General features: G+C 36.6%; 1 long non-coding RNA gene across 1 annotated transcript in view; it reads left to right on the plus strand.

Moving 5' to 3' along the window:
* The window catches only part of LOC149140718 (uncharacterized), a 43,140-nt gene that overhangs the window by 14,836 nt on the left and 8,149 nt on the right, over nucleotides 1-20,155 (plus strand). The window lies entirely within an intron of this gene.

The raw sequence follows: 20,155 nt of genomic DNA on the forward strand, positions 1-20,155 counted from the left end.
TTCTTGCTGCTAATGTCAGCGCAAAAAAGGTTGTACTTGTGACCACCACAGCCCTTTAGTCACTCTTCAGTAAATAAATCTTGTTCCTTTCATAAAAGCTCTCATGCAAAATTGTTGTAAATTGTAACATCCATCTCCATAAATTAGAAAAAAAAAATACAAAACAACCATCTCCATAAACTTTATTATTGTACCCATGAAATAAGAACTTTTACCATTATAATATATTACCACATATTCCTTTTATTTTAACAATTCCAATAAGATTTTTTACCATTAGAATATATTATCGATATTCTTTTTATTTTAAAAATTCCATGGCAGGATCAAAATGATATGGTTGTTAAGTGGATGAAACGCACGAAATCTTTATGATAGACGGAATTCATTCACTATCCAAAAGATTGTGCACTATCGTAGAAAGAAGCACATTAATTATGAAGAAATAGAAAAACAATGGGTAAACTCAAATTGTGAATGAACAATATTTTCAACATTTAAATAGGGTAACTTTATTCCAAAATTCATATGAATATTTTAGGTCATATTCCATTTTGAGCCTTTGAAATTAAAGTATTTGGTGTACTTATTATTGAAATTCACTAGGGGAGGGATGCCATTACGCGAACGAGTCCAGCTAGGACCTCAGCAATGCCACATCAACCAGCTGAGGTGTCGTATGACACCTGTCCTCGGCCTGCAGACACTTGTCATGCATGTGTGGTGATCGATTCAATCGGTTTAGGGCATGTTAAGTTAACCTAGCAGTGACTTGTTCGAGCGTTCATTCAACCTCTGCCTTATTTTATTCGGACATGTTTCTTGTGCGTTTCTGGTCCCGAGTACTTGCACGGCGCTGCTACAATGTCGCTCGCAGCCATGTCTGTCCTTGGCCCTGCAAATAGCGGGTTTTGGGGTCTTTCCGTTGCTTGTTTGAGAGGTTGTGAGGTTGTTATCTAGATTTTGGTATGGTTTATTGGGTTGTTTTCTCTTCCCCGTATGGTGTATTGGCCTTGGTATTCGTCTGCATTTGTCCTTATGGCGGATTTAGCTTGGCTTGGTGCTGGTTATGGCAGTTTCGTGCTCCGAAGGGTTTTATCAAGTAAAAGAGTAAGCTTCTGAGCTACATTGGAGATATTTCGTGTTTTATGCAGGTTTTTGGAGGTTTTTGGATGTCTAACCCCATGTCAGATCTGTCTTGCGGGTCACTGTGTGATTGGCAGTTTGACCTACAGTTTATAGAGCATCTAGGGTTCCTGTGGCGCGCTAGCATGGAGGAAGCCGACAAAACGAGACCTGGAAGGTAGGACATTGTCCTACCATCCTATATCTACCTGTGTTTTTAAACACATTTAACTGGATGGATTATTGTGCCTTTGTGCTTATTTGCCTATGTCTTTGAACACTTCCAGTTGTGTTGGTTTTGTTCAAATTGTGGGTTTTGTCTAGATTATGGGCTTTGTGTAAATTGTGGGGTTTGAAGCATGAAGACTCCACGCGTCGAGTCATTTGTGCAGCAATAGTGCGTCAAGTTTGGTTGTAGTTTTGGTGTTTTGGTGTCCTGGTTGTGATAATTTATTCTGGTTGCGCACTCAGTGTTGGCGTTTGGTGTATTACACTGCTTTGTATGTGAGAATAGGGTTTGAAATGAGCACAACCTACCAAGGTAGAAAGTATTGTTGAAATATTTAATAAGCTATAGGTTCAACTGTAAAAGGACAAAGAGAGCATATAGTTGTTTTTCTTTAAAACAAAGAAAGAATTCTAAAAATTTATGACCCTACAAGCCTGAGCCTTAATTTTTAAACAAGAGAAGAAGCCTCATAAGAGAATTCATGTTTAACTATCGTTCCTAATGAATTATAGAGAAATAGGTATTTATTGTCTTGGAAATGTAAGAAGAAAAATTACAATCGTGGCCATATGGGCCTCAGCCAAGAATTGAAGAGTGAAATAAGAGTCTGGAAATAAATCCTTAGGAGGAGGTGAAACCCTCGACAAAATAGACAGAGCACAAATATTATTGAAATCTTGTTACAGAAAATGGGCACTTGCCCTTAATATTATTAATAGAACTTCTAGACATGGTGTTTTACAAATAGAAAAGTGTTTACAACCAACTTAAGACGAAGAGACCTAACTAAGTAATTCACCTTCGAATCTCTTAAGAATAGAGGAATCTAGTAAATCATGGTCTTGATTGAAATTTTGTAAGTAAACAGGGTTTTTGGCTATTAGTGTTGCTAATTGGCTTGGCTACGATCTTGTTGAAATTTTTTGGGCTGTGTTTTTCTTTTCAAGTTGAAATGGTACTAGTTTGTAGTTGATGTTGTGCTGTTATGTTGGTATATTTTTTCAGTGAGTTAGAGTTTTTGGTTTTTGTGATGGAGGGTATGGCGGGTACATGCTATCAATAGTCTAGATTATATTGGTATTTGATTGGATTATGATTATGTTACCACTGTAATTGAATGATGCATAATTTTTGTTAACAGTTGTTAGCAATATAGTGTTGTTAGAAATTGTTCGCAGTATAATACATTTAAATTGTTAGCAGTTGTCAACAGTATAATACATCTAAATTGTTAGCAGTGGTTATCAGTGAAATGTTGTTAGCTTGTTTGTTTGTTAGATTTAAATTTAAAAACTGCCTAAATACATGTGATTTTCTTCAATGAGTTAGAGTTTCTGGTTTTTGTGATAAAGGGTATGGCAAGTACATGTTATAAGTAGTCTAGATTATGATTGGTACTTGATTGGATTATGATTATGTTATGAATGTAATTGACTGATGCATAATTTTTGTTAGCAGTTGTTAGCAGTATAATGTTGACCGAAGTTGTTAGCAGTATAATACATTTAAATTGTTAGCAGTTGTCAGCAGTATAATACATTTAATTGTTAGCAGTTGTTAGCAGTAAAATGTTGTTAGCTTGTTTGTTTGTTTGTTTGTTAGATTTAAATTCAAAATTTGCCTAAATACATGTGATTTTATTCATTGTCTTTAGTCCCTCCCTCCCTCTTTTCAATTTGAGTAATGGCATCCCTCCCCTAATGGTTTAAACGATTGAGTTGTGAGTTGTATATTTGTGGTGATAGAGAAAGGTTTGGAAGTCTCTCTGCTTTTTCATGGCCAACAAATTATGTGAGGAGGAGATACAACCATCATATGTGATTGCAACAGAGAAAAGTGCTTGTAGATTCATCAGAGAAGATGCTTAGAATCACATTTAGGGCTTGTATGTTGTTGTATGGAACTTGTGATTCAAACTAGAAAAGTTGGTTAGCAATAAGATGCTTAAAAACGTTGTTGTTACTGACTCTTAACAAAACCATAAACTAAAGCTTCCAAGGAAAATATTAAACTAAATGATTCATTGCTTTAGAGTTAGTGATTTTCTCTAAATAAAAGAGGAGATTTTGATGATTGAAAAAAGCATAAAAACCTAACATCGAAATAAAAATATTTTTTAGATTAGAATTCAAATTCAATAGAGTTCAGATTCTTGAATTCAATTTATCTAACTTTGATCAATTATCCAAACAAAGTTCAATTATCTACAGATCATATTATCCCAACAAAGTTCAAATTCTTGAACTCAGTTCATCTACCTTTGTTCCTTGATCATCACAATGACCATTATCAAACATTCTCAAATCAAGTAAAACTCGATGTAATTATGTAGAAGAGAATGGTATTTTTTATCATTTGCAATCCTCAATCTGATGAACTAGATAATCCTTAATTGTGTAGAAGTGTAGCTTATACTATTAAACCAATCAACATATTGCATCCTTACAAAATTTACATTGTGATGTGGTTACAAAAATTATGTCATGCCACCCCTATGTTTGATGGCCTCCATTTCCTGCATTTCCCAAAATTGTTGAGTCGCCTGCCTGACCCAAGTATGGTGGACTACCCAAGATTAGTTGATTAGGATGTGCATGAATGTTACCATATGCTTGACTCCAATTCCCTCCTTGTATCCATGGAGTGACTGAGTAGCCCAAGTGTCCACTTGTGTTACTAACCCCAACACTGAGTGAAGGTGTCATATAAACACAGTTGGGATTTAGACCTGCACTGGTAGGGGTATAAGAGATGGGAATAACCCCTCACTGATAGCGGGGAACTTGGATGTTAATCAGGTCTTGGTATGATGGTGTGTGCTCTACAAATGTGGTCCAGCGTGTTTGACATCATCCTATTTGCTTAAAATTGTCTTGGACCATAGTCTTCCATGCTTGTCACCCCTCCTTTTTCCAACACTTGTTGAACCTTTCTTGCCTTGCCAAAAAAAAAATATGTTCCTTAAATTCCCTTGATTTTTGTATTTCCAACATTTCTTTTGCTCGAGCTTCTGCTACTGCAATCCTTGCAGTTCTCTTTTCCTTGGCCAGCTCCTTCTTTCTTTTTTAAGATTCCTGAATTTCATTTTTTTACGTTCATACTCAAACAATAAATTCATATAATCTTCAGATGTGAGCAACTATGAACTCATCACCAAACGAAGACAATCTGATGTTGAGTGCCTTGATGAGGCCTTCACTCTCTCTATTGGTAACTTTAGGAATGCACCAAGTATTCTCTTCTTTTATGTCCCATGCTCCTCAAGACCTAACACTTGGATTTCAACCTCTGGGACAACTGATTGGCCCCCATTGTTTTCTTCTTTAGGTACTTCATGTTGAATAGGCTCCTCTTCCAGTGACCCATTGTCCACAAAATAATGAACAATTTCGGTCAACTCTGATGGTTTTGAAGGCATGTCCATGTTTTCCTCATTGGTGGTAGACACATTATGTGTGTTGATATTCATCATGGCCTCTACCAACCATGATGGTGGGCTTACTTGGGTTGGCATGCTCAATTGCTCATTGTTTAATCTTGTTGCATTTTCATTTGCTTGATCAACTACCTCATATGGAATATCACATGAAGAATTGGTCGGTGGTTCAATGGGTGTGACAGCCTCCATGATATTGACAGTTGGTTCATGATTAAACTGTGTCTCACTCACCTGTTCATCATCATCACCATAGAAGTGCCCTTCAGAAAGGGACGTTATACCTTCAGCAGCAACAACATCTTCTTGACCATCAACATGGTCTTGTAAGTTCTCTGCTTCTTGACCTTCCACATCAAATGCTTGGCTACAACCAGTATCATGCATAAGAGCATCAACGTTAAGTGGCCATATACCAGTCCTCCTAAATCCAGCCTTGATATTAAAAGGTGTGACAGCCCTTTTAAATTCTTTACTTGCAAGCTCAGCGAACTCAAACCTCTTTACTTCCACCCCTAGATTCTTTGTCATACACGAAGATCGCTTGACCCTGAAATAGTTCTTAAAAGGCCCAAACACGCTAACGTCAAGGGGTTGCAATATATGAGCGGTATGATTCGGCAGTATTAACATGTCAATGCCCAAATTGTTGGCCTCCTAAATTGTCTACACAACCAAGTGGCTTCCATGGCCATCTAAAACTAGTAGGTGTTTGTTTTAAGGCGAGACACCACCTGCTACAGATGCAGCAAAGTGACAAAGCCAATTTAGGAATAGTTGCTTTGTCATCCATGCATGGGGATGTGTAGCCATGCATGCACGTGTTTCACAATTTTGTATACAGTTTTTTAGTTGTGTTTTACCTTTGAATAGATAAAATCCTGGGATTAAAGAACCAATTGCATTAACACAACAAAGAATAGTGATCCACCCCCTGCTCTTGGGGAAAATCTTAGGCACATTTATGCTCCCTCTCTTGGAAAATCCCCGCATACCACAATTCCTTCCTGCCTATAAGCTTGTTTCATCACAGTTCCATATATGGTATGGGGCATATGAGTGTTGCTCATATGCAGCAAAAAGAGTGTTATAGAACTTGGACACAATTGTAGGGCATAGATTTAAAGCCCTGTCTCTGTCAAGGCCCTAAGTTGTACGTAGCACAAGGTCTTGATGACTTTTTTTAAACCCACTCCACCATGATTTACCAGGAAACCCATCTTTGAAAGGGTTTGGTCTCCCCTGACAGATTTGAGCTACTGTGGATTTAAGTTGTATAAACTCTAACCCATGTCCCAATTGGTCCATCTCCTTACACCACTCAACCACCTCCTCCTCCTCCTCTTCAGTGATAACTGTAACAGACCCGCTTTGCATTAGTCAACCCATTTATCCAATGATGTATGTTAAAGGCAACAATACCATGTTTTTTTGCAGTGGCACAGATTGAATGTCACTTAAACTCGATGTCATCAATTGCAGCTAGCATGTCTTGCTTTGTCCAGCCTCTGATGACGTTGATTTTCTTTATTGAACTTGCACCTTTCACTGTGGTTGATGGTGGGATAGCATGATATGCCACCACAATGTACTTTTCAACGACATTATTGGGCGCCTTACGAGAGTTCACATCACCCCCCCACCCTCATATGATGAACTAGATCGCAGTTGGCTCGCCCCTCGCCTCCTCATGTTCCTTGTACGATATGCAATAGAAACTCTTGGCATGGATGTAACAACCTGCAAAGTTACCACGAAATTCTGATTTTAAAAATTGTATTAGAAAACAAGGTAATTCATTGGCCTTTGCAATCAATGAGCAACAAAAATCAATGCTTTATCTATATATTGTAACTTCAATCTTACATTTCCTTAACATGAGCCTTACGGATGACTAAATACATCTCGGATCTAAAACTCATAATTGGAAGGGTTTTCACACACAAAATTTCATATTACAAGAGGCTTTGAATAATTAAATTCACACAAAGAAACAAGAAATCTAGAAAGAAACAATGAGGATTCACACATAAAAATTCTTTCTAGATTTCTCTTGCAGGGTTGTGGGCTTTATTTGATTGATTTATCTAGGTTGTGAGGATCTTCTAAGGTATGTTGCATGTTATTAATGATTGGAGTGTATTTTTTCAATCACTTGTAAGCTTACTTCTCCTCAAAAGTGACCTATTGCAGACTGTCGAAAAATATCAGGTCTAAAGCATAGTTATTAAAGTAGTCTGATATTGAATTGCAGGGGTCGGATTTGAGGTTACAATTGGCATTGACTCTTTCTTGCATTTTAACTTGTTTATTGATTCTTAGATGATTTTTTTTGTTATCCAAACATTTAATCAATGTCTTAATCTGCTTGCAGACAGTGTTAATATTTGACTTTCCTTTTCAACTTTAAACCGTGACTTTGGTTTTTTTGCTTCCTTTTTCTTTTTGTAACATCTTTGACACAACACAATTTCTTCAACCCAACTGTTTTTTATGTCCTCAAATCGTTGTTCTTGGCATTCATTTTATCTTTATGGACTTTTACATATATCTTGAGATAGAGCATTGTAGGGTATTTTTAGGAGGTTCCTTACACCCAAAATAATGCTTTGGAAGTCTAGAAAGGAAAACAAAGAAGAGCATGTGTTTGGAGAAGGGAAACATAGTTGGGAGTAGCTATTTAGGGTTGTTGGTGTGCCCTAACAAAATCTCAAGAAGCTTAGATCTTGAGGACAAGAGAACCAAGAGTGTGGTGGAAAGCAAGGTATGTGTATCATCTTGTTGATGTTGATTTGCTAGTCGAATCAGAGGTCCAGGTTGCAATGTTTGGTATTGGAGACATGTGGACTATTGGAGGGAAGCATGAGATTGGACCAAGTTGGCCCTAAATACATCACCATTGAAGGACTAAGGTGACTGCTACATGAGGCATAGATCGAAGGAGCTTAAGGTTTGATAAACCCAAGTTCATTGTGGGATAAGGAAGTTCAATTTAATTATTTATTTATTTTGTTTAAAGTTTCATTGTTCATTCATTACCAATATCAATTTATTTAAACAAATTATAATTTTTACTACATTCCACAATTTTTTTTGTAAATTTCTTTAAGAAGAGAGAAAAAAGAATAATATCAAAATAACCATAATCACAGTAGACATTCCTCATAGATAGTCATAGCCATAGCTATCTTGAGGTCTTAGAGAGAGGGAAAAGCCACTCCCTCAAAATAAATAGAAATCTTATTAATAAAAATTGTTATTGTTTAGAAATAATAATATAATTTACATATAAATAAACAAAAAATAAGAAATTATAATTCTCAATCATCTTCATTCTCCATCTACCTGCAAAAACATTAGAAAATAGGTATTAATAATAAGATATAGAGAAAAATAATTACATTGTTAAAATTTTGAAAAATAATTTACAATAAAATGGAGAAAAGAATAAAATAAATTATATCACATTATTATATACAATGAGAAGAATTAAAATGATTTTCACCTAATATTTATAGAGATATTAAATTGAAAATATTAAAAATATTAAATTGAAAATATAAATAACAGAAATTCTAAAAATTTAAAAATAAACCTAAATAAAATTTAAACAGACTATTAAATTTTCTTAAACCGTTTTACTAAAATTCAAACTCAAATATAAAATCTACAAACGAAAAAAATTACATGCAGCTGTCAACCTAATATCATCAAATACCCACAAGAAATTATTATAATGCAATCAACCCTTTTACTAAAATTCAAACTCAAATATAAAATCTACCAACAAAAAAATTACACGAAGCTATCAACCTAATATCATCAAATACGCAGAAAAAATTATTATAATGTGATACGTGAAACAGATTGTTAATATAATATTTAATAAAACAAAAAAACAATAATAATTAAGGGAAAACTCACTTGCAATTGCTCAGAACCCATTCTCCAATAATGGCTAATGGCAAGTAAACTATCTAGGCGGGAAGCCGAAAGTGGAAATTCCAATAACTTCGGCCTTATACGCACCTTTATTGAATTGTTTAAAATCAGCGCGTTGTGGAGCTTTTGAATTTTCTGACAGACGAGGCAATGATTGACGACTGGGACGTTGAGCGACTACTAACGTTGGTGAAATACTGGGACTGGAGTAATGCGAGTGAGGCATTCAGAAAAAGCTTTTCGTTGTGGTCTTGACTCCATCCGTTGGGAAAAAGCTAAGATAATTATGTTGTGGTCCTCAAGATATATGGAATCTACAATAAGTTTCTTAGTTTTGACCTTACTTTTCTTTTACTTTGTTTTTGCAGCATCAGGTGCATTTGAAGGAGGCTCCACCACTCTTCCTTTTACATAGTCCATAGCATCATCCTCTTCCAAAATCAAATCCAAAGTCATCTTCCATGCATGATAGTCGGATTTGTCCTTGAGCTTGTCCTTGGATTTGAAGTATGATGTAGTCCTCATTGAAGCTAGACCTATATTCTTTGTCCAACAACTTTCCTTAGTGATTGCTTTTCTCACTATTGCTTGGGCTTTGTCTTCACCTGGGCTCTAATTCCATGTTAATTTAAGTTAACAATGGTATGTTCTATGTTTAGCACAATTTACTTCAATGTTCCTTAGTAGCCCAATAAGAATTTCCAATAGCAATCACAAGAATCACATTAACAATAAAAGCAGATAGAACATGAAACAAAATGTAGAAGACAAGCCAAGACAAGAAGACACCAAATTTCACAGATGCCAGGGAAAAACCCCAATGTGGGGAAAACCCCTTGATCAATTCTTCTTATTATTATATCAAAAGTTCAGTAGAGAGAGAGAATACAAAAGTCAGATTGACTTGCCCAATTCAAAGTCAAAGCAGCCATGTGTATTTATATAGTCAAACTTCAGCGCTAACCAGAAAGTCAACGTTGGTCAAAACAACAGTTAAACTCAGCCTCCAACAATAGTCAAAGTCAACCCAAAACAGTCACAAAAGCAACGATCAAATTCGGTCAACCTGTGGTCAACCCTGCAGTCAACGCAGGTCAAACAGCCCAAGAAATCTCAATTTCTATGCCAGTAAATGCAGCTTGGTCAAACAGAAATGTTCCTCCAAAAATCGTAGTCAAAACTAGTCAACAAGCCCTTGGCCAACGCTGGTCAAACTATCTAAAATTTTGAAATTTCGGTTTTGCAATTCAACCCAGAAAAAACTCATCCTTCTTGCCACACGTGTGAGAGAGAAAAACTGCCCAATGTTGTACGAACCAATAAGAGAAGGAAAGAGAATGAGTTAGTGATGAATGTGCCAAATGAGGAGGAGGGACACTTGTATTTATACAAGTCAATGAAATTGAAAGGGACAATGAAGTTGAAAGGGTCTTGTCTATTGGGCTCCATGAATCTACATGATGACAAAGCCAACCTGAACAATTTGTGAGTGGGCATAAATTCAAAATCATACATTTGCTTGTTCGAATGTGATGATATTTATATCAATCTTGGTCCTCTCAAAAAGAGGAATCTAATGCAATCATCATCTCCATCAAATGAGCTGTCCCAAGGTGGAATTTTGCCCTAGTTGCCAATTTTAATACAACGATAGCATTTCTTGCTGCTAACAACCATCCTCAGAATCCTACTGCTGGAGAAAAAGCAACCATCCTTGGAGACCTGCCTGCAGGAGAAAAACTGCCAGCAATTGGACTTTGTCCAACCTTTAATCTATCCCTACAAGAACTACAGCAAGCATATGCACAAACATTTGGCCTCTTTCAAAATCGTCAGTTGTCTTATTTTGTATTGTGGCCATTCTTATTACTTTTCTAGCCTCTTGGATGCCTTACAGTTTTCCAGCCATCCCTAATTTTATCCTAGTTGTCGATACCCATATTTCATGTCTTCCTACGTGGTCAACTAGTCAATTTTGACCTTCCTATTAACTTTAATTCATGTTTAGGACTCAAGAGATGACCCCATAGAATCGCACTAATTATCCTCTTATGTAGGATTGACAAAATTCTGCAAGGGACGAAAGTGGGCCCTCCTTTACTTATCAAATGACAATTTTCCTCACCATTCTCAGGAACAAGACTCAGCATAACAACGCCATATCACTCCTATTCCATACCCACATTTTGGTATGGAGTTTTTTGGCTTCTTCACATTCATCCTTGGGCTCTTTTGCCCCCTTGGAATCTAACTCTTCATTACACAATGGCGTACGGGGAGATTCTTACAATTCTGCCTGAGTTGAGGTTGAGATTATGGATTCATGACGATTTAAATTAAGGTTAGGATCATGAAATGTTACAGTTGACTGAATCTTTCCATTTGGGTTCACACATTCTTGCTGTGACGAATTAGGTGTACACCCATTCCATCTAATTTCTCTCCTAGTAAGTGGTGCTCTTCAAAATGTTGTTGATCCAACAAAACAATGACGACAACGATTGCAACATCAACAAATCAGATGCATGTGTTCTATTTTCTGATTTCTGCTAGTCTATAACTGATTTATCAAATGGTTCCATAGTTTATAACTGATTTATCAAATAGTTCCATAACTCGCCTTTTCAAGACGAAGTTGACAACTATCACAAAGATGGTTCATTATTCTTTTAACGCAACTGGCTTGGAGGATTCACAATGGACCTTAAATGTAAAGCCTTGGTTCGTCCTCTTTTATAAAAGACTCTTAGTTTTAGCAGTTTCAATTACTCCAAAGAAATTATATTTCCTTCAATGCACAATGCTAAGTGGCTAAGTCAATTCCTTGTTGGCAGCGCTCCAACCTCCACTAAATTGTCATCAGACATTCACAAAATGGTGCCTCTAAGGGAGGGTCAAATTTAACCCAAACTCCTCAACCCTGCCTCTAAGGGAGAGTCAAATTTAACCCAAGCTCCTCAACCCTCACCATATCATCCAACTTTCCAAGGTAATTGCCACTTTCACATACTGATCCTAGACACTGTTGAATGCCAATAAATCTAACAAAGATTCCAAATAATAAACAAAAGAGCCAATAGTTTTCTTTCAAGCTCCTTAAGTAACTAAGTCAAGCAAGGGTCAGCATTTTCAACAAAGAACTTATGACATCCAAGACTGTAAAATTGCTTAGATTTCCAATACCACTACAAAATGCTTTTCTCAAGTTTGTACCTATCAAGTGTGTTTCTACCCAGCATAGTCGATGTGCTATTTGTACTTGTGAGATTTACTTGTGAGATCTAAGGACCACACAGTGCAAATATTTTTGTCTCTCACCTGAGATAGTGAAATTGTTGCGACATCGCACTCAAGAAGTACTAAATTATTAGAGAATTTGAAAGTATATTTGTTTGAAACTAAGTGGATGTAGATTGCCACTCCATTAACAATAACAATAACAACAGCAACAATAGCCAAGCCAGACATTCGTAAGATAATGGGACCTTCCACATATTTGACTTATTTGATTGCTAAAATCTGGAGGTGTACATACTCTGCCCTACTCTGTATTTGAACTTAAAGAGGAAAGATATGTTCTCAACCATTAGACAGATGGATCAAACACCAAAGTTTCCAAATCAGACAAAGCTTTAAAACAAGAAAATATTTGCAACAGCTTCCTTATGGGGTTTGGAAATTTCAAGTGGGGTGCTTGGCTCCTTATGGGGTTTGGAAATTTAAAGTGGGGTGCCCGGCTTCAATAATCTCTGGAGGTATACATATTCTGCTGTAATCTGTATTTGAACTTGTAACATTTTAGGAGAAAAGATATGTTCTCATCAGACACATGGATCAAACACCAAAGTTTCCAAATTAGAAAACGCCTTATAGCAAGAAAATATTTGTAACAGCTTCCTTGTGGGCTTTGGAAATCGTAAGTGGGGTGCTTCGCTTCAATGATCATGTTTCCAAAGTTCCAACAAAAACCTTAGGATCTTTTGAAGGGAAGACAGGGAAGGTTAAGGATGCTTACATCAGTAGAGCAATCCATAGAACGCATCCAAAAACTCTGTAACCAGTTGTTCAAATCAAATCCTACAATACAACGAGATGAGGTGGTGGCTAGTGAAAGGCCTGCAAGCGGAAAAGCTCAGGGAAGTGAGAGATTATGTACATACCTTAGTCGTCACTGTCTATTCGCAGATCATGTTGAGTTAAGCCCCGATGAACGAATTGAAAGACCTTGTAGCTGTAACTTCTGCAGGGTCGAACTAATCAGATCTTTTACGGGTTAAGAAGAATTATTTGGCCAAGGTTGTTTTTTCGATACCCAAATCTCTACGCCCTTGGCCACTACTGCAATAACAACAGCTTTTTTAAATCTCTGCTTTTCTTCTAAACAAGATAGATATTCGATCGCATACTGCTCTAAGGATCTTTGATCGATGTGTACAGTTTATCTTAAAAGTTCGACCTGTGTGGATATACCCAAGATAAAAGTTCGACCTGCGTTCATATACCCTCTTTTTGTCTTGAATGGGTATATCCACAGTCAAGGTTGTTTTATAAAACCCTTCTCCACAATACTTCACTATAAAACAAAGAAAAATCACCTGAAACTTTGTAAACCTATGCAACTTGATAAAATAACAAGGGGTAATAAGAGAGTAAGATATCTCACTCAAAACACGCCTCTAAGCTCGTGTCGACAGATTAAAGATGAAACATCAAAGAGGGCCTCTGTCACTTCTTGTATTTCGAAAATTTTCGTGAGCATACACTCCATCTTTGCCCTGCATGGAAACCTAGAAGATCTCACGCTGTAAAAGAGGGAAATAATGAGAAACACCGACTTCAATATGAGGAGAGCTCATACAGACCTATCCTATTTATGAATGAATGAGCTCCTCCTCATGTTAAAGTGGGAGGTTCCCACTTTATTATCAATTCCCGTCTTTTACAAAGTGAAACCTTCTGAGCTCCCAATTGTGCTCTCCAAAGGAATCCTTAAACTCTCGCCCCATTTGAAACAAATGGAAAGACTCTGTCGCGGAAAGGACCAGAATATGCAGAGGAGGAAAATGGGAAGGAAGCAGAAAGGGAGACGTTTAATCATGTGGGTAGGGTATTCAGATGGATGTGTGGGCGCACCAGCGGTCCAGCAGAGTATTTATCGGGAATTTGGGCATATACAAGTAAAAGAAAAATTATCCTCACAACTGCTGCGATTAGGTCGTAAGGGAGAAAAGAAACCTCACAACTGCTGCGATTAGGTCGTAAGGGAGAAAAGAAACCTCACAACTGCTGCGATTAGGTCACAAGGGAGAAAAGAAAAATTGACGGACCTGGAATTTTGATTATTTTCACCATTTAACTTTTAAAATTCGGAACAATAGTAATCAAATTTATCGTAGAAAAAGACAAAAAAGAAAGATGCTAGACACGTTGGTATTTCACTTGATCTTTCCCATCCACCGCTGTCCACTGATTAAATTTGAATGCTCCAGTTTTAATTTAATTTGGAACGGCATATATATATTTAACTTTTCAACTATTAAAAGTTTTAAAAAAAAATGCAATTTTACACACGTGTATATTAAATAAACTTTTTATTGAAAAAACCAAATGAAATAATATTTTTCTAAATTTTAAAAATTTTAAATTAAGATTTGTCATTAATGTTTTATAAATTGTGTTGGGCATGTTTAATTTATAGTATCCATTAAATCCTTGCCTATATCATTTCTCTTTAATTTTGCTCCATTTTGGTTTAAAGAGCAAGAGATAATTAAGCTACTCCATTTCAGTTTAAAGAGAAAGAAATAATTAAACAGAGAATAATTCTTGTTACTAATGTCAGGGCAAAAAAGACTATACTTTGTAACCACCCCCGTTTTTTAGTCACTCTCTGATTAATAAATAATTTATAGTACCCATTAAATCCTTGCCTACCACACCATGTCCCTTTAATTTTGCTCCATTTCGGTTTCCATTTCCGTTTAAAGAGTAAGAGATAATTAAGCAGAGAATAATTCTTACTACTAATGTCGACGCAAAAAAAGACTCTATTCTGTAACCACTCTTTAGTCACTCTTTAGTTAATAACTAATGTCAGCGCAAAAAAAAGACCATATTTTCTAACCACTGCGGCTCTTTAGTCACTTTTTAGTTAATAAATCTTGTTCCTTCCAAAAAAGCTTTCATGCAAAATTATTGTAAATTGTAAATTGTAACAATCCTATATCTACTTGTGTTTTTAAACACATTTCACTGGATGGATTATTGTGCCTTTGTGCTTATCTGCTTGTGTTTTTGAACACTTTTCAGTTGTGTTGGTTTTGTTTAAATTGTGGATTTTGTGTGGGTTTTTTGTAAATTGTGGGGTTTGAAGAATGAAGACTTTATGCGTCAAGTCCTTTGTGCAGCAATGGTGCATCGAATCTGGTTGTAGTTTTAATGTTTTGGTGTTCTGGTTGCGATAATTTATTTTGATTGCGTGCTCAGTGCTGGGGTTGGTGTATTAAATTGCTTTGTATGTGAGAATGGGGTTTGAAATGAGCACAACCCACCAGGGTGGAAAGTATTGTTGAAATCTTTAATAAGCTACAGGTTCAACTGTAAAAGGATAAAGAGAGCATACAATGGTTTTTCTTTAAAACACAGAAAGAATTCTAAAAAATTATTACCCTACAAGCCCGAGCCTTAATTTTTAAACAAGATAAGAAGCCCCATTAGAGAATTCATGTTTAACTATCGTTCCTAATTAATTATAGAACAATATGTATTCACTGTCTTGAAAATGTAAGAAGAAAAATTATAGTCACGGCCTTATGGGCCTGAACCAAGAATTGACGAGTGAAATAAGAGCCTGGAAATAAATCCTTAGGAGGAGGTGAAACCCTCGACAAAATAGACAGAGCACAAATATTATTGAAATCTTGTTACAGAAAATGGGCACTTGCCCTTAATATTATTAATAAAACTTCTAGACATAGTGTTTTACAAATAGAAAAGTGTTTACAACCGGCGTAAGACGAAGAGACCTAATTAAGTAATTCAGCGTCGAATCTCTTAAGAATAGAGGAATCTAGTAAATCATGGTCTTGATTGAAATTTTGTAAGTACACAGGGTTTTTCACTGTTGGTGTTGCTAATTGGCTTGGCTACGATCTTGCTGAGATTGTTTGGGCGATGTTTTTCTTTTCATGTTGATATGGTACTAGTTTGAAGTTGATGTCATGTGGTTATGTTGGTATATTTTTTTCAGTGAGTTAGAGTTTCTGGTTTTTGTGATGGACGGTATGGCGAGTACATGCTATCAGTAGTTTGGATTATGATTGGTACTTGATTGGATTATGATTATGTTACCAGTGTAATTGAATGATGCATAAATTTTGTTAGCAGTTGTTAGCAATTGTTAGCAATATAATACATTTAAATTGTTAGCAGTTGTCAACAGTGTAATACATTTAAATTGTTAGCAGTTGTTAGCAGTTAAATGTTGTTAGCTTGTTTGTTTGTTTGTTAGATTTAAATTTAAAAACTACCTAAATACATGCGATTTTCTTCAGTAAGTTAGATTTTCTAGTTTTTTTTAAGGAGGGTATGGAGGGTATGGCAGTACATGTTATTAGTAGTCTGGATTATGATTGGTACTTGATTGGATTATGATTATGTTACCAGTGTAATTGAATGATGCATAATTTTTGTTAGTAGTTGTTAGCAGTATAATGTTGACCGAAGTTGTTAACAGTTGTTAGCAGTATAATGTTGACGGAAGTTGTTAGCAATATAATACATTTAAATTGTTAGCAATATAATACATTTAAATTGTTAGCAGTGGTTAGCAGTAAAATGTTGTTAGCTTGTTTGTTTGTTTGTTTGTTAAATTTAAATTTAAAAATTGCCTAAATACATGTGATTTTCTTCACTAATTTTAGTCCCTCCCTCACTCTTTTCAATTTGGATAATGGTGTCCCTCCCCTAATGGTTTAAATGCTTGCATTATGAGTTGTATATTCGTGGTGCCAAAGAAAGGTTTGGAAGTCTCTTTGTTTTTTCATGGCCAAAAAATTATGTGAGGAGGAGATACAACCACCATATGTGATTGCAATAGAGAAAAGTGCTTGCAAATTCATCAAAGAAGGTGCTTAGAATTAGCTTTAGGGCTTGTATGTTGTTGTATGGAACTGGGTGATTCAAACTAGAAAAGTTGGTTAGCAATAAGATGCCTAAACATGTTGTTGTCACTGACTCCTAACAAAACCATAAATTAAAGCTTCCAAGTAAAACATTAAACAAAATGATTCATTGCTTTAAAGTTAGTGATTTTATCTAAATAAAAGCACAGATGTTGATGATTGAAAAAATCATAAAAGCCGGACATCAAAATAAAAATATTTTTCAAATTAGAATTCAAATTCAAATTCAATAGAGTTCATATTTTTTAATTCAATTCATCTACCTTCGTTCCTTGATCATCACAATGACCATTAACAAACATTCTCAAATCAAGAAAAAGTCGATGTAACTGTGTAGAAGAGAATGGTATTTTTTATCATTTGCAATCCTCAATCTGATGAACTAGATAATCCTTAATTGTGTAGAAGTGTAGCTTCTACTATTAAACCAATCAACATATTGTATCCTTACAAAATTTACATTGCGATGTGGTTACAAAAATTATGTCATGCTTGCCCAAAATTGTTGAGTTGCCAGCCTGGCCCAAGTATGGTGGACTACCCAAGATTGGTTGATTAGGATGTGCCTAAATGTTGCCATATGCTTGACTCCAGTTTCCTCCTTGTAGCCATGGAGGGACTTAGTATCCCAAATGTCCACTTGTGTTACTAACCCCAACACTGAGTGCAGGTGTCATATAAACATAGTTACGATTTAAACCTGCACTGGTAGGGGTATAAGAGGTGCACATAACCCCTAGCTGATAGCGGGGGACTTGGATGTTAATCAGGGCTTGGAATGATGGTGTGTGCTTTGCAATGTGGTTCAACGTGTTGGACATCATCCTATTTGCCTCAAATTGTCTTGGACCATAGTCTTCCATGCTTGTCACCCCTCCTCCTTTTTCCAACACTTGTTGAACCTTTCTTGCCTCCCTCTCTTGCCTTGCCAAAAAAAATTATGTTCCTTGTCTTCTCTTGCTTTTTGTCTTTCCAACCTTTCCTTTGCTCAAGCTTCTGTTACTGCAATCCTTGCAGCTCTCTTTTCCTTGGCCAACTCCTTTCTCTTTTTAGATTCTTGAATTTCAATTTTTTTACGTTCAGAGTCAACAATAAATTCACATAATCTTCAGATGTGACCAACTGTGAACTCCCCAAACGACGACAATATGATGTTTAGTGCCTTGATGAGGCCTTCACTCTCTCTACTGGTAACTTTAGGAATGCACCAAGTATTCTTTGCTTTAATGTCCCATGCTCCTCAGGACCTAACACTTGGCTTTCAACCTCCAGGACAACTAATTGGCCCCCATTGTTGTCTTCTTCATGTACTTCATGATGAATAGGCTCCTCTTCCAGTGACCCATTGTCCACAAAATAATGAACAATTTCAATGTTCAACTCTGATGGTTGTGAAGGCATGCCCATGCTTTCCTCATTGGTAGTAGACACATTATGTGTGTTGATATTCATCATGGCCTCTACCAACCATGATGGTGGGCTTACTTGGGTTGGCATGCTCAATTGCTCATTGTTTAATCCTGTTGCATTATCATTTGAAATCAAGTTTGCATTTTCATTCGCTTGATCAACTACCTCATATGGAATATCACATGAAGAATTGGTCGGTGGTTCAATGGGTGTGACAACCTCCAAGATATTGACAGTTGGTTCATGACTAAATGGTGTCTCACTCACATGTTCATCATCATCACCATAGAAGTGCCCTTCAGAAAGGAACATTATACCTTCGGCAGCAGCAACATCTTCTTGACCATCAACATGGTCTTGCAAGTTCTCTGCTTCTTGGCCTTCCACATCAAATGCTTGGCTACAACCAGTATCATGCATAAGAGCATCAACATTAAGTGGCCATATACCAGTCCTCCTAAATCCAACCTTGATATTAGAAGGTGTGAGAGCCCTTTTAAATGCTTTACTTGCAAGCTCAGCTAGCTCAAACCTCTTTACTTCCACCCCTAGATTTTGTCATCCACGAAGCTCGCTTGACCCTGAAATAGTTCTTGAAAGGCCCAAACACGTTGACATCAAGGGGTTGCAATATATGAGTGGTATGAGCCAACAATGTTAACAGGTCAATGCCCAAATTGTTGGCCTCCTCAATTGTCTGCACAACCATGTGGCTTCCATGGCCATCTAAAATTAGTAGGTGTCTATTTTCAGGCGAGACACCACCTGGTACAAATGCAACAAAGTGACAAAGCCAATTCAGGAATAGTTCCTTTGTCATCCATGCATGGGGATGTGTAGCCATGCATGCACCTGGTTCACAGTTTTGTATATAGTTTTTTAGTTGTGTTTTACCTTTGAATAGATAAAATCCTGGGATTGAAGAACCAATTGCATTGAAACAATAAAGAATAGCGATCTACCCCCTGCTCTTAGGGAAAATCTTGGCACACTTATGCTCCCTCTTGGAAAATACTCACGTACCACAATTCTTTCCTGTCTGTAACCCTGTTTCATCACAGTTCCATATATGGTATGGGGCATATGAGTGTTGCTCGTATGCAACAGAAAGAGTGTTATGGAACTTGGACACAATTGCAGGGCGTAGATTTAAAGCCCTATCTCTGTCAAGGCCCTCAGTTGTACATAGCACAAGGTCTGGAATGTCTGGTTTGTTGTAACTTACTCTAGGCATACAAGTGTTGTCGTGGTTGGTGATCTGTGTGGATTATTGTCTCCTTTCCCATCAAATAGGGCTTCCACTTCTTCACAGCTTGCACCACGGCATAGAGCTCCTTGTTGTAGGTAGGGTAGTTAAAAACTGCCCCATAAAAGAATTCAAAAATGTAGCATACGAGTCATCCTCGTTATATCAAAACCGCTCCTATAGCATACCCACTCGCATCTGTCTCCACTTCGAAGAGTCGCTGCAAGTTTGGTAATACCATAACTTGTGCTTGATTGATCTTTTTCTTTAGCTCCTCGAAATCCCTTTGTTGATGCTTTCCCCATTGGAAAATCTTGCCACTTGTTGTTATGGCATGGAGCGATGTTGCTACTATTGAAAATGAGGCTATGAATTTCCTCAGGTACTGGTACTGAGCTACCCCAATGAAACTCTTGACCTCAAAAACATTAGTAGGCACCATCCATTTCATGATGGCCTCCATCTTGGCAGGGTCTATCTACATCTCTCCTCCACCTATCACATATCGCAAAGATTGCTATGCAAACTCACACTTCTTAAGGTTTGCTAGTAGTTGGTGCTTCTTTAATGTCTCTGACACCTAT

This window comes from Pinus tabuliformis, chromosome X (assembly GCF_031772625.1).
Source record: "Pinus tabuliformis cultivar Carrire ecotype Pingquan chromosome X, CPIR1, whole genome shotgun sequence".
In the NCBI taxonomy this organism is placed as follows: Eukaryota; Viridiplantae; Streptophyta; class Pinopsida; order Pinales; family Pinaceae; genus Pinus; species Pinus tabuliformis.